Below are 12,898 nucleotides of genomic sequence, written 5' to 3'. Positions count from 1 at the left end.
ATGTCATAGATGTGTGTCCTAAGAGCTTCTTCTAACTTTTTTACCAGTAAGCTCCTGGGCTCTGAAAATTTCTCTGATGGTTACACTCTTTAATAACTTGGATATCGCCATCAACTGTAATATAAGGACTGCATAATAACATATTTACAAATGGATGCTGACAAAGAGAACAAAACTTATTTCTCTGCATCTTTCCTCTGGTTCCTAGAACAGGTACAATACTCCAAGCAGGATTTCCCTAACTGACAGAAACAGGTTTTTCTCCTCTTTTTCTCTTACCTCCTTATCACCCCTGAAAATTGCTCATAGGTTATTCCATAGTTCCTTACTCACTTATATTCATATTCTTATACTAATGCCCATCATTATGGTCACTATAGCATCTGAATATTCCCCGAAGAGTCAATGTGACGTATAAAAAGAAGTATAACTTCTGCTTTGCTGACTGAATATCTTCATTGCCACTAAAGTATTTTTAGCTCCATTTCTCTTCTCCTTGTCCCTTTTTATTCCTAATTTTTACGTATTTATATTTAGAATGTTTTAAAGAAATAAAAATAGAAGAGAACATTATCCATTTTAAGGATATCTTTGTATGTAGATGTTCTCCATGCTCAACTGAGAATACTAAAAGCATAGACAAAATGTGACTGTAAAGGATATGAAGGCAGCTTGCAGAACAGAATGCATTCAGTCAGAGGTGAGCTCATGCACGTTACAGTTTTAGCATGTTTAACCACTAACTGTAGCGAAAGGTACATGAGCAGATACAAACTTTTTTCTTCTTCAGAAGCAAACTGAATACAGAACTTTTTGTATGAAATGAGTTGAGACTTCTTCCTTGAATCCCTTCTTGCCTCCTCTATAGACTACCCCAAAATATAGAACTATATCCAACACAAATTATATACAATTCCTCCCATGCTATCTCCTACAACCCAGATGGTATTCATAGAGTGAAAGATAATGTAAAATTTTAGTCACATTTTCTTCAGGATTCTGCCACAGAAGGAAATGAAGATGGAAACTCTAGCTTGACTGCACACTTGCTCCTTCAGTGGAAAATACAAAGACTGTGATCCTAATCATTACATTTCTATGCAGCCTTGACCACATCCCTTCCACCACACAGTGCAAACATTTCTGACAGCTGAAACATCACTGTGGCAGAACTGCTGTTCCTGAAACCCTCTATCCTGTAAATCAGCATAACCCCAGCATATTTCGAGCCATATTTTGAAACTGGTAAAAGGAAAGAATGTTTATCTTGAGGGCCAATGTCTTTTTTTCTGACAATCTTCCGAACATATTTTAGTGTACTAGTGAACAGAACATTCTCCTTCTGTATGATACCACTGTGCTCCTTCATCTTTGCCACTTTGCAAGACTACAGAACGGTACCGTGATTTGGTTTCCAAATGGACTGAAGAAACGAACACCATAAAAGTCTTTTCCTTACTTCATTTCATTTTGCAAAATATTTTTTTGAATAAGAAAATCTAGAAACCCATCTCTTTTCACCTGTCTGCTGATGATTCACATGACATTTCTAATGTGAAACTACTACTTTTATTTTGGTTACCCTTAGCCTTTTTAAGCAGCCTTTTTTAGCAGTTATCTAATTTTACAGCTGTTTGTCCTGACATCTATTTCTGAACTGATAAGATAGGACACTGCATAGCTCTTCATACATTCATTGTGGGGAAGGCAGTCACAACTTCCATTTTATGTTCTTCAAACATGCTGGAAGTTCACAATAACTACGAAACTCAACATGCAATTACAACGTATTTTTCTTGCTCTCACTTTTTGCAAGACATAAAATCTCAGAATGCTTATTCAGAAGGCTCCTGCTGCTGTGATATTGCACAATATTGAACCTTTGCATCCAAAATAAATGTGAAGTTCTGTGAGAAAGTAAAACAAAGCCAGAGCCTCACTGAAAAACCCACCCAAACACCCGAAAAGAATCTCAGTGGAACTAAAACATGAATACTATCACAAATGACAGGATATAAATCTTCTCTAAAGTTAAGTTACCTTTAGAAACAGAATTGTAGAATGCTGTTCTACATATACTAACTAAAGAGCTCATATATGGATATGCTTATACTGATAACAATCACTCTTTTCACAGAAACTTCATTTCTATGTGAGACTCAAGTTTCAAAGAAACCACTAAACTATTGTTGCACTGTGATTAATGCCACAAGGTCAGATTAGCCTCTGCTAATTATATTTGGTCTATAACTGGCAATAGTGACCCAAAGATATCATGTAGGCTTCATTTTCAGTCAATAGAGAAAAACTGGTGCTTGCCTTCACAGTGCCTGCATTACAAAATAGATGATCGAGTTGGGGGGATGAATCCTACAGAATTTTGTGTTGCTCTGCGTTAACTACAGGGTCAAATGTGCTCATAGTTTGACACAACATTGAAGTGTCTAGAGTTATGTTTGGCAAATAAAGCCTCAGTACTGTACAACAATACTTCTATTGGCTTGTCTTCTAATCAGGTTTAATCCAGTGTAAAAATAGTAATGTTTATGGATAAACAGAAAATGTTATAAATTGTTATAACACAAAATTATATAAATGTAATATTTTCACAGAGTGAATCACATAAAATGACTATAGGCCAATATATAATTCTGGTGGAATAGACAAAAGTGGAGGATAAGGGTGTCAGGAGAACCATGGTTCCATGCAATAATACCACATCTACATTACATTTTACACTATTGGCAAAATTAGAGAATCTGCTTTGGAGCAACAGAAAAGCTTTAACCACATTTAATGTTTACTTTTAAGACAGCGGGTTTGGAAGAGTTCCCTGACGTGTTAGATCACAATCTTTCCTTGATCTTTCCCCACTGAGTTTCTTGATTAAACGTCTATGACAATCTGATACCGAAGCACTCCTCAAATAAAACATAATCCGTAAAATTGCTGATGAGTGTCCCCATAGTCACTTTTCTATACAAGAAAGCTTTACAAAAGCTAACAACTCTTAAAAGCATGCATTGCATCAGGCTGTAATTATACTTAGCAACACTAAGCACAATATGCTGTTGCTGTCAAACACTCCTCCTTACTGCTTTCTCTCACTGCTCCTAGCAGCTACTGTAATGGAGAGAAAGTCATGCTTCCATTATTTAAAGACATTTCAATCTCTGTGTGCCACCTGTTCTGTTGCTTCTATGTTACAACTATTCTGCAGTTAAATAGAAGACTTCATTCTTTAGGACTATCAGTTAAGCTTTCAGGAGCACTAGGTTCACCAAAAACTGTAAAAGGTCGGGGGGAGAAACCCCACACAGTAATTGAATTCACTTCTGATATAACAACTGCATCATGGTCTCCAGTCCTCTGTTTCAAAAGCCATTGCCAAGTTCAGTAGGAGAACAGATCTGAAGACGTAGGACTCTGATAAAAAAATAAAGAACCCTTTCATCTAATACAAGTTAAAATGCAATCTGAGCATATTTTACATCACAGTGTAGGAAATTCAGTTGTTAAAAACTACCTTCCATTCAGAAACTCAGGATACAGAATACACAATCTGAACCCCTTTGTTCACTTCTCAGTTTCCACTTACCAGCTTAGATTTATCAGTAATACACAAGTTGTATTGGCTAGCAATTTTGCATCATGAAACGTAAAACATGCTGAGGGAAATAACATGTAACTGAAGCTTTTTGCTAGAGGATAGATCTTCTTCTCATAATAACAGCTGTGGTTTTCATTTTTTTCCTTAACTTCCAGCCAATGATAATAACCAAATCCTTCAAATGTCAGCTTTCATTCATGATGGTAGCTATGGAAATGCATGTCCAATATTAAATGATTATTGCACTGTTAGGAGATTTGAAATGTCAGCAAGTAAGTATTGTGGAACAACTTCAAAGACCATAAAAGTGTGGATAAAAAACAGATAAGCAAACAATTCAAGTCCAAAACCTTCTCAGCTATGCCAGAGAGGGACATATATTAATTTTTTTCCAAGCTTCCAGCTAAAAATGCTCATAAAAATATCATATGCTAACCTACTGGAGGTCATCTTCAAATGCCAGCAACAGCATATGAGCACTTGGTGACACCCTATACACTTCTGCTGGTGTATACAGTAGGACAACTTAATTATTTCGGTGAGATTAGTATCTTGCTCTTCTTATTTCACCGATATAAAAATGAAAATAATAATTGCATTTGAACAAATTATAGCAAATGATAGTGGTACTGCAAAAAGTTTTGCAGAATAGGAGTATAATGCCATTTTAGCAACAGGTTTCTTCAGGATTGTCACAGAGCTGGACAAACACTTGACTTCTGGAGCCAATAATTTTTGTAATCTTCAAGTTGTCATTAATGGTTTTTCTTGGTCTGTTGGATAGGAATGCTACAGTTTATTTAGACTTTTCTGGCTCAATTAAGAAATGGGACTAGCACAAAGTGACTGTTGAAAGTAAGAATGCAGCAACATTTTCTTGGGAACTGAGGAAAAGCCCCCCCTCCCTTTTTCATATTGCATACCAACTTCCTCTTCAAAACCAAGGTCCTGGGGTTATTTTCAGAACAGTCAGTGGGGGAGCTGTAAATACTATCTTCAGAACTGTCTTCTGAGTCATTATGATCAAAGACAATTTTGTGATCTTTAAAATCAGTGGAGTTTCACTGACTCATAAATGCATCTCTAATTTTGGAGAATGCCCATAATAATTGAAAAGAAATTTTAAGAAGTAAGTTTGCTAAAACTATGATACAATGTGTGAAGTTTTGTGTACTAGCATTCCATGAACTAAAAGGAAGATTGTCTCTTTAAAACTAGAAAGCAAATTCAGAACAAATTCAGTCTAATAAAGTTATCTTTGCACCTTCAGAAGTCAATATTACACCTTCAGTTCACTGGGAAGAAATATTTCACTTTGCTATCAGCTCATCATCAGCTGAGAATTCATGGAAGGCAAGAAATTCCTGAGGGTTGTTTCACTGCTTTTAATCCCCGGATATTATGGCAGCCTTACCTGAAAATTTTCCTACATTGCCTAGTTCCTTAAAACCTTTAAAATGATTTTAGCATAGATTTTGATTGATATTTTATTTTCCTTCACTAAAATATAATATATAAAAGGAAAAGGAATCTTTTAAGCTCTCAACTGACAACAAAATAGTACTTATATTGTCATAGGGAGCTAACTTCATATTAATACAATTGTGTTTGACATTTCCATCAAAAAAACCCTTCCATTGGCATTATATTATTACATCTGTGACAGCTCACTGTGAGTTCTTTGGTTACAATCTGATTTTAGACTATTGTTTTACTACATTTTTTCAATGTACGTAAAAGACCCACATCAGAAAAACATATTCATTTGTTTTTTGTTTTAAAAAGGTAGTTAGAAGGTAACTACTGAATGCATTTGAGCTTTTTCATAATAAATATCTGGAATGATCTAAATTTAAAGAAATTTAAAGAACATCTTGTTTAAGAAAGATTCAAATTAAGGTTTAGAAGTACTATAAAACACTTCGCTAATTTTGTGTCAGTTAAATGTAGCTTTTTGAAGAAGGTAAAGGAACGGCTCTCAAGAGGCACTATGAAACATAGGAAGTCTGATATAAGCGAAAAAAGAAATATGCCAGAAAAGGCTCTAGACTGTCCAGGCACAAATTTTCAAAAATGTGATTTCTGTCATGTTCCTGTTGTAAGACACTTTTTAAGGATATGCAGCCATTTAGGAAGCACAGAAAACGCAAACTTCAGGCTTTCAGAATCATTAGCCCTTTAAACATGTGTGTATAATAAAATAAATATGATTATAGTTGCAACATATAACTTCAAGTACTACATCATAATGAAATTCAGACAACAATTTAAAGAGTGTTAATAGTAGGTCAGGTAGGTATCTCAATAGCAAAAATTAGTTTTCGTAGAGTATCATTTATACACAAATTATTTTTTCAGGCACATGATATATTCCATCTGGGAGCTTGACCTCTGTATTGCCATCTGCCGATTGTAAATTTTGTGAAAAACACTCAGCCAACCTGAGATTTTTGCTAGTTCAGAAAATTATCCTTTCTACATTATTTAACTACCTGTCATTTGACCTTGTCTTGAAAATCATTGTATGGTTCTCATATCACTGCGCTTGCTGTTGACAGCTGGCATTCGTCACCAGAAGCTGTGGGGGGAAAATCACTCGGTGTACAGCCTAGCCCACTTACAAAAATAGTTCAAATTAAAAATAAATAGAAATGAGGAGTCCCTGCATACCAGCAGCTAGCGTTTCACCAAATACAGGGAATCCACAATGGTTATATCGGGTTTCGTCGTACAGCTGCCGTCAGCATTCCTACTGCTCAAGAAAACAGCTGAAGTGATACCTGCGGTTTCTTATATCGGAAAGCACAAGCTTAAAATATGTGGAAATGCAGTGTGTTGCTCTGCGGCACTGCTATTTTACGTGGCCGGTGAAAAACCTCAAGGAAGTAGCAACTGATCACTATCTGCCCTGCTCTTACAATCCTCCATTACTGGCAGCTGTCAGAGACACACTCTGGGCCTTTATGCTGACCTGCTGCGGCCGCTCTTGCCTTTTGATAAAACACCTGTTGGATGCAGAAAGCTCTATCCGAACGGTGATGCAGGGGACACTGTATTTCAGTGGTGGAATACAGTCCAAGTCATGGCCAAGCTTGGTTAGTAAAACTAGCCTCAATGTTTTCATTCAAAGGCTGCAAATTTTGTACCATAGACAAATGCAAGAATTTATCCTTTGGTAACTGAAAATCCACTCAGTTTCAGTTCAGTGTGTTAATCCAGTTCAGCTCCTGTCAATCCTTTTGTACTGATGACATGCGCTGCTGGAAGAGCCACGTGTCAGTTCCAATACAATAAATTGTTATATTTCGGTTTTGTATTTATTCATTTAGTTTACTTTGAAAGCTCATTAGTGCTCAGTAGAAACAGAAGTGCTATATAAATACAGCAAAAATATGATTAATATTTTTCTTCTGAATTCTGCTTCATGCACTTGGCAAATCCCTCTCCTTCATTTGCATTAATTGTTGTTCATTTTCTTCTTTATATCCCATTTCCCTCATCTTATCTTCCTATCATGAAAGGTGTAGATGGTATTTACACAGGGCCAAAACCAGGCCTTATTCATGGAAATGAAAATCCATCAAGGGCTATTTAAACATAGAGAGACCACCCCTGGCTCAGGAAGGACCTGATTATGGATCACGGGATTATTGGAAAACAATCACAGATATTCTAAAGGCTTGACCTAAAAGAATATAAGACTACTCATATTCTTTTTTAAATACGCAGTTGACCACTACTGGGCAAGGTGGACCTCTGCTCTGACACATTAAAGCTGTTCCTTAATTATGCTATCTCCCACAAGCTTTACCTCTATTTTCTTCATTCAACTTCTTTATTGATATTACACGTGTATGAGTTAGACTTACAAAATTTTTATGATATCAAATCCTGTCTTGCTTATAAAGAAACGTGTACTGCATCTACAGAACAACAAAAGACTAATTCTCAGTGTATTTTAAAACATAAGGGTAACTAAAATTAATTAGGCTTTATAAAAATGTGTTGGATTATCACCCATATAATTAAGCTAGGATGGAGATACATTACCATGAATGTGCAAAGCTGCAAAACTGCAAAACGGTTGGACTGCACAGCTTTCGTGCAACAGTATCCACTTTAACAAGTTCAGTCACTGAAACAGGTAATGCTGTGTATAAAAATACTCCTGCAGCACTCATTCCTGCTCTGTAAGGAAAACTAGAACAAAGAAGGGATAGAGAAATGACTGATGATTGCGCTTTCACATTAAAGGCTAGTGGGTTCACTCACATGTGACTCTTAATCGATTTTTCAATCTTGTGGATTGTGGGCTTGTGGAAAGTGAACAAGCGACACAGAATGTAATTCCTGTTAGAGGAAACAAATGATGGTTTTAATTGTTCTTTTAAAGTGTGGTCATCCAAATAGGATGATCTTTAGGATGGTCCTGAATATTCAGTTCTGTCCTTAAATACGATAAAAGTCCACAGAAGTGAAAATATCTATGAATTAACAACATTTTAAAAAGATTATTGGCAAAAACATCCCACTGGTTTTCATTTGGTCATACCAAAGAAGTTTTGGAAAGCTGTGTCACTAGCAGAAAATTCCTAGTTCATACTATGCTTTAAAACAGTAAATAACACTTGTATGTTTTCTTGAGCATAATTTAGGTCTTCTCAAATAACACTGTCATTAATTACTTGTAAATGACTTCTAGAAAATTTATAAAGGGATTTATTCATTTGTCAAGGTGATTTTTAATTAACATAAAATGGGACTCTCTTTCCTGGTTTCCATCAGAACTTATGATACTACTATGATAGGAAGAGCTATAGCTCATCTTCATAAGACTAATATAATGTTTTAAATATTCATGTAGTTCAGTTATATATGAAAAATATCAGAATAAACATTACAGCCCTTTCCTTTGTTTTCAGATAAAAACTAATACTGTTAATTCACAGCATCATTTCAACTTGGATAGATCACGAGCAACATAACTATAAAACATCTGATTATTGTTCCTAGATAAACCATGTTTAGACACCGCAGAAAAAACATCTGAGAAGTGGAAGCTAACCAGGCAGCCTGGGCTTCCTGACAAAAACTTCCAGTATCCAAATTCATCTTTCAAAGAAATATTAAACAAGAAATGCTCTAATTCGACTTAATAACAAAATACATCTAACATTTACTATTTTGGGTGATGGTATTTCCCTACAAGTATGAAACTATCAGTAAAACAAATTAGGGGAAAAAGCTAAAATAAAATAAATGTTGCTGTCCACTGGCAACAAAAGTATTTCTTCTAATGAATACAAGTAATAAAGGCACATCTAGAAACTGATTTAATTAGATGCCATTCTTATGACCCCTATACTCTGAAAATCGGCAAAAAAAGTCTTCACAGGCATTTTGAATGACATATGGACTATATTTTAAAAGCTTAGGCATATGTGATGAAATCAGTGAATACAGGGGAATGTTTATCTTCTCCAGYGGACCAAGATTTCATTCACTTTATTTCATGAAGTTTAGACTCCAGTGTCAGTTTCAATTTCAGTGAGTCTCTTTTTTCAGTAGCCTCTTCACAGCAGATTAGATTTAAAGGCCAAAGGAAGTCTTACAGTGGTCTTGTCTTCTTTTCATAACACAGACTATAAAAAGTCATGCAACAATTCAGGAACCAACACCTTAAATTCTTTTAGGGTTATCATATATGTTTGAGAGAAACATGCTAGTTCGAATTGTACATTTATATTGATGGAGCAGCTGCCATACACCTGAACACATTTTCCCAGTGACTACATAGAAAAATATAGCGCCTTAATCTAGTCTGATTTTTTTATAGTGTCAGTTTCCATGCACAGATTATTTTTACTTCTTCTGTTGGTTACTGTCAGAAGTCATTTCTTCATCTGGAGCTTTTTAATGAGCCACTCTTAGCTTTTTACTTGTTAAACTAAATATAGAACTACTTTAAACTCACAATATGAGAGATTAATCCAAATTTAACCATTCTTTTAGTCCTCTAGTAACCCAACAACAGCTTTTAAAATATCATCACCAGAGCTGACTGTAGTATTTCAGTAGCAATGTCACTGATGCTGCATACTAAGTAATACTTTTTCTCTAGTCCCACTTATTTTCCTGGTTACTGGAAATCATTCCCAATAATTGCACTCTGTTTGTTTTCTGTAGCCCCACACTGGGAGCTCATGTTCAGTTGATTATCTACCCTGACCCCCAGGACCTTTTCAGTGTCATTGCACTTGAGGATACACCTAACTGGTGCAACATGCAGTGTTTATTTCAAGAAATATCACTTATAGCTGGCTGTACTACAGCACATACCATTCAGATTAAATTGCAGTTTTCAGTCATCCAAGGTAACTGACCAGTCCCTGGTTATGCTTTTTCTCCTTTTCTCGTATTACCTCAATTTTTATTCTTTTTAATTTTCTTTGAGGTTAGTAAAAGCTATTGAATGACATTGAGTCAGAAACACATACCTTGTTGTATAACACAACACTATTGTAACCTACCAGTCACCTAACTTTTAATCAAGATCTTGTTAAATAAAAAATTTTGTTGCTTTTTAAAACAAACTACCTTTTTATAAGGAGTGATAGACTCCTGTTACTTTACCACTGCTTGGTAATAATTTGTCAGTGCTCTGCATCTGTGCTTTTCGTTTGCCAAATTAATCTTCACCCTGAAAATCCTCCCATTGCTGTAATACCTTCTCCTCCCATGAAGGAAGCCACAGGCCACAGCAACCTCAGTCTTTCCTGCTGAACAGATAAAGGTGGAATGGCACTTTGACAGCAAAGTCGAAGCGTTCCTCATCAGTTTTCAAATGTCACAGATAAAAACACCAGAGCAAGACAAGTATAGAAATACCTCACATTCAGGGAAATAAATAGATATTTTTCCTACCTGGTGAATTGAGAGGTACTACAGAGAAAGGATTAGATGATGATCAGATTCAAAACAAATGTAAATAACTAAATACAGTCATTAGGCTGCAATTAATCTGGTCAAAACACAACTGACATATCAGTCTGATATCTTATGGAATTTGGGCCAATACTCCATAGACACCCTATCTGACTTCTATTTTTTAAAGAACTGGGCAGCATTTCAGGTACTTTACATCTATCTCATTTTATATTTTTCCCCCAGTATTATTGCTCTGTTTTTCCAATGGTCATTTTCAATGGCACTAAACAGACCTATTTTGCTGTACTCTTATCACTTTGCCTAATTAAAAAGTGACTTTGTTTCTTCAAAGAAATGATGGCACCTTTGACAGTTGTACCACACCAAATCATTGTCTGTGTAGCAGTATTTGTAGAGGGGATCTACATAGCGATGAAATTTGACTGCAGCATTCTGCTAAATCTGACTGTCCAGTTCCACTATTTCTTTCTTAATTTTTTTATTTTCTTGATTTTTTTGTTACCCTCTGATCTCTAGATTTTTGGAGACCCAGCAGCTCCTTCCACAAAAGAAAATTAAACAAGCAATTTTACCATCTGTAGACATAACTTTTTAGACATGAAGCCTGCTCTAGATGATATTAGTTATCTGAAAATCAAGCAGTGTTGAACTGACAGTCTAACAAAAGTTTTTTGTACCTATAAATTAGCTGCTATGGTGTTTAATTCCCAAAGAGGGGTGGGATACAATTTTAGGAGCTTTAATTTCTGATACTGTGGTATTAAGAGCCAAGTGAACCCAAACCATGCTGACAATAAACCTGTCTAGAGCTAACCAGTAGGAAACACTGTGCAAATGTGCATGTCTGCAATCCTCTCTCATCCCTTTCTCATATGGGACTCAGATACCATCCTCTGGGCTTTAGGCAAAACAGCTTGTTCCCTCGCAATCACCAGCCTACAAATATGTCTTTGACAGATATTTCACAGCAGATCTTTCTTTTTTTTTTTTAAATGAGTCAGAAAAGGTTATTCCTTTCTATATTTTCTCCTGTGACTGCTTTATGTAAAGTACAAAAGTTAATGCTTACAGCAGGGACCACTAAAAATCCGTTCTTATAGTGGCATTGCTTAATTTCTAGGTCACGGATTCATGTTTCCTTTTATATTCTTTCTTTGGCTTAACAACACTTGAAAATTTATTTTAAACAATTAAAGTACTTTATCAGAAGAAGTGAAAAGTTACCATGAAGACAAGCCTACATTCTCACCAGCTTTTTTTCTCTTCAGTACTGCACTCCCTCTAACAGAGCAATGAATTAATTTCTTCTTCCTGGGTAACCATCACTATGTTATACAAAAAGGTGCTACACTTAATACATTGCCAACCATATCACTGTTTTTGAGACAAATTTTGAGAATTTCTAAAGGTTCAAGGGATATGGAGTCTGTGAAAAACATTTCACTTCTGCATCACACGTAGAAGTGCACAGCATTCGTGGAGCACATCTGGGTAGATATGAAGCAGGTCTGGACCTATAAAGCTATACCTCTACACTCCTTCAAGGCTCTCATCAAATTATGGAGGTGAAACATTTTCAGACTAGGGAGGCAGTTGAAAGAAGGCTTTCTGGTCACTGCCACTGAGAGTTTCCTTTAGACGCTTAGCGCTGTATTTTGTAGCTCTTTCATGTGTCTAGAATACCCTCAATACCCTAGAATAGCCTCAGAACCTTTCCGGAAGGTAGATCTCAAAAAAATACTCAATAGATCTTCCAAATAACTTGTCTTCTTTTGAAAATGATGCTAAAGGAGCATTATTTTCTATATTTTTGGGGGTGACTGGAGAAAAACACATCTTGTCATTGATGCATTTTTGTATTGAGAAATAAAGAAAACTGAACAGAAATAACATAGAATTTTATTGTATTTCTTTTCATATGCTACTGTTAGATCTATATGTTACATTCAAAAACAGAAGTAGTTCTGAGAACTTAGCTTGAAGTATGGTATTTTTTCATATACTTGAAAAATGTACATATGTTCTATCGTGTAAAGATTTCCATACATAAACTGATAGAAAATAAAATCTTCAATAAATGGTCTGCTAACGACTATTCTTTTAAACTTAAAAAAAAATATTTACAGATAGGGAAGATGTAATTACTGATGAGCATACATTCCTTAGAAGTATATTCTGAATCTTTACCTTCTAAAGATGGCACTTAACTGTAAAGTTCAATATGCAGAGCAATATCTAACAAGTAGCTTTTCCCAATGGATGGTGATAGCTTCCAAATATTATATAAGTGGGAACAGAAATGAGATGTCAAGCACAGAAAATTGTTTTTTTTTTCTTTGA

General features: G+C 35.4%; 1 protein-coding gene across 1 annotated transcript in view; it reads right to left on the bottom strand.

Moving 5' to 3' along the window:
• The window catches only part of GPC6 (glypican 6), a 527,815-nt gene that overhangs the window by 448,148 nt on the left and 66,769 nt on the right, over window positions 1-12,898 (bottom strand). The gene's annotated exons all lie outside the window — the stretch shown is intronic.

Source organism: Apteryx rowi, unplaced genomic scaffold (assembly GCF_003343035.1).
Source record: "Apteryx rowi isolate R43461 unplaced genomic scaffold, aptRow1 scaffold_209, whole genome shotgun sequence".
Taxonomy (NCBI): Eukaryota; Metazoa; Chordata; class Aves; order Apterygiformes; family Apterygidae; genus Apteryx; species Apteryx rowi.
Note: the sequence above shows the minus strand (reverse complement) of the source record. Positions and strands in the feature narration are given on the sequence as shown.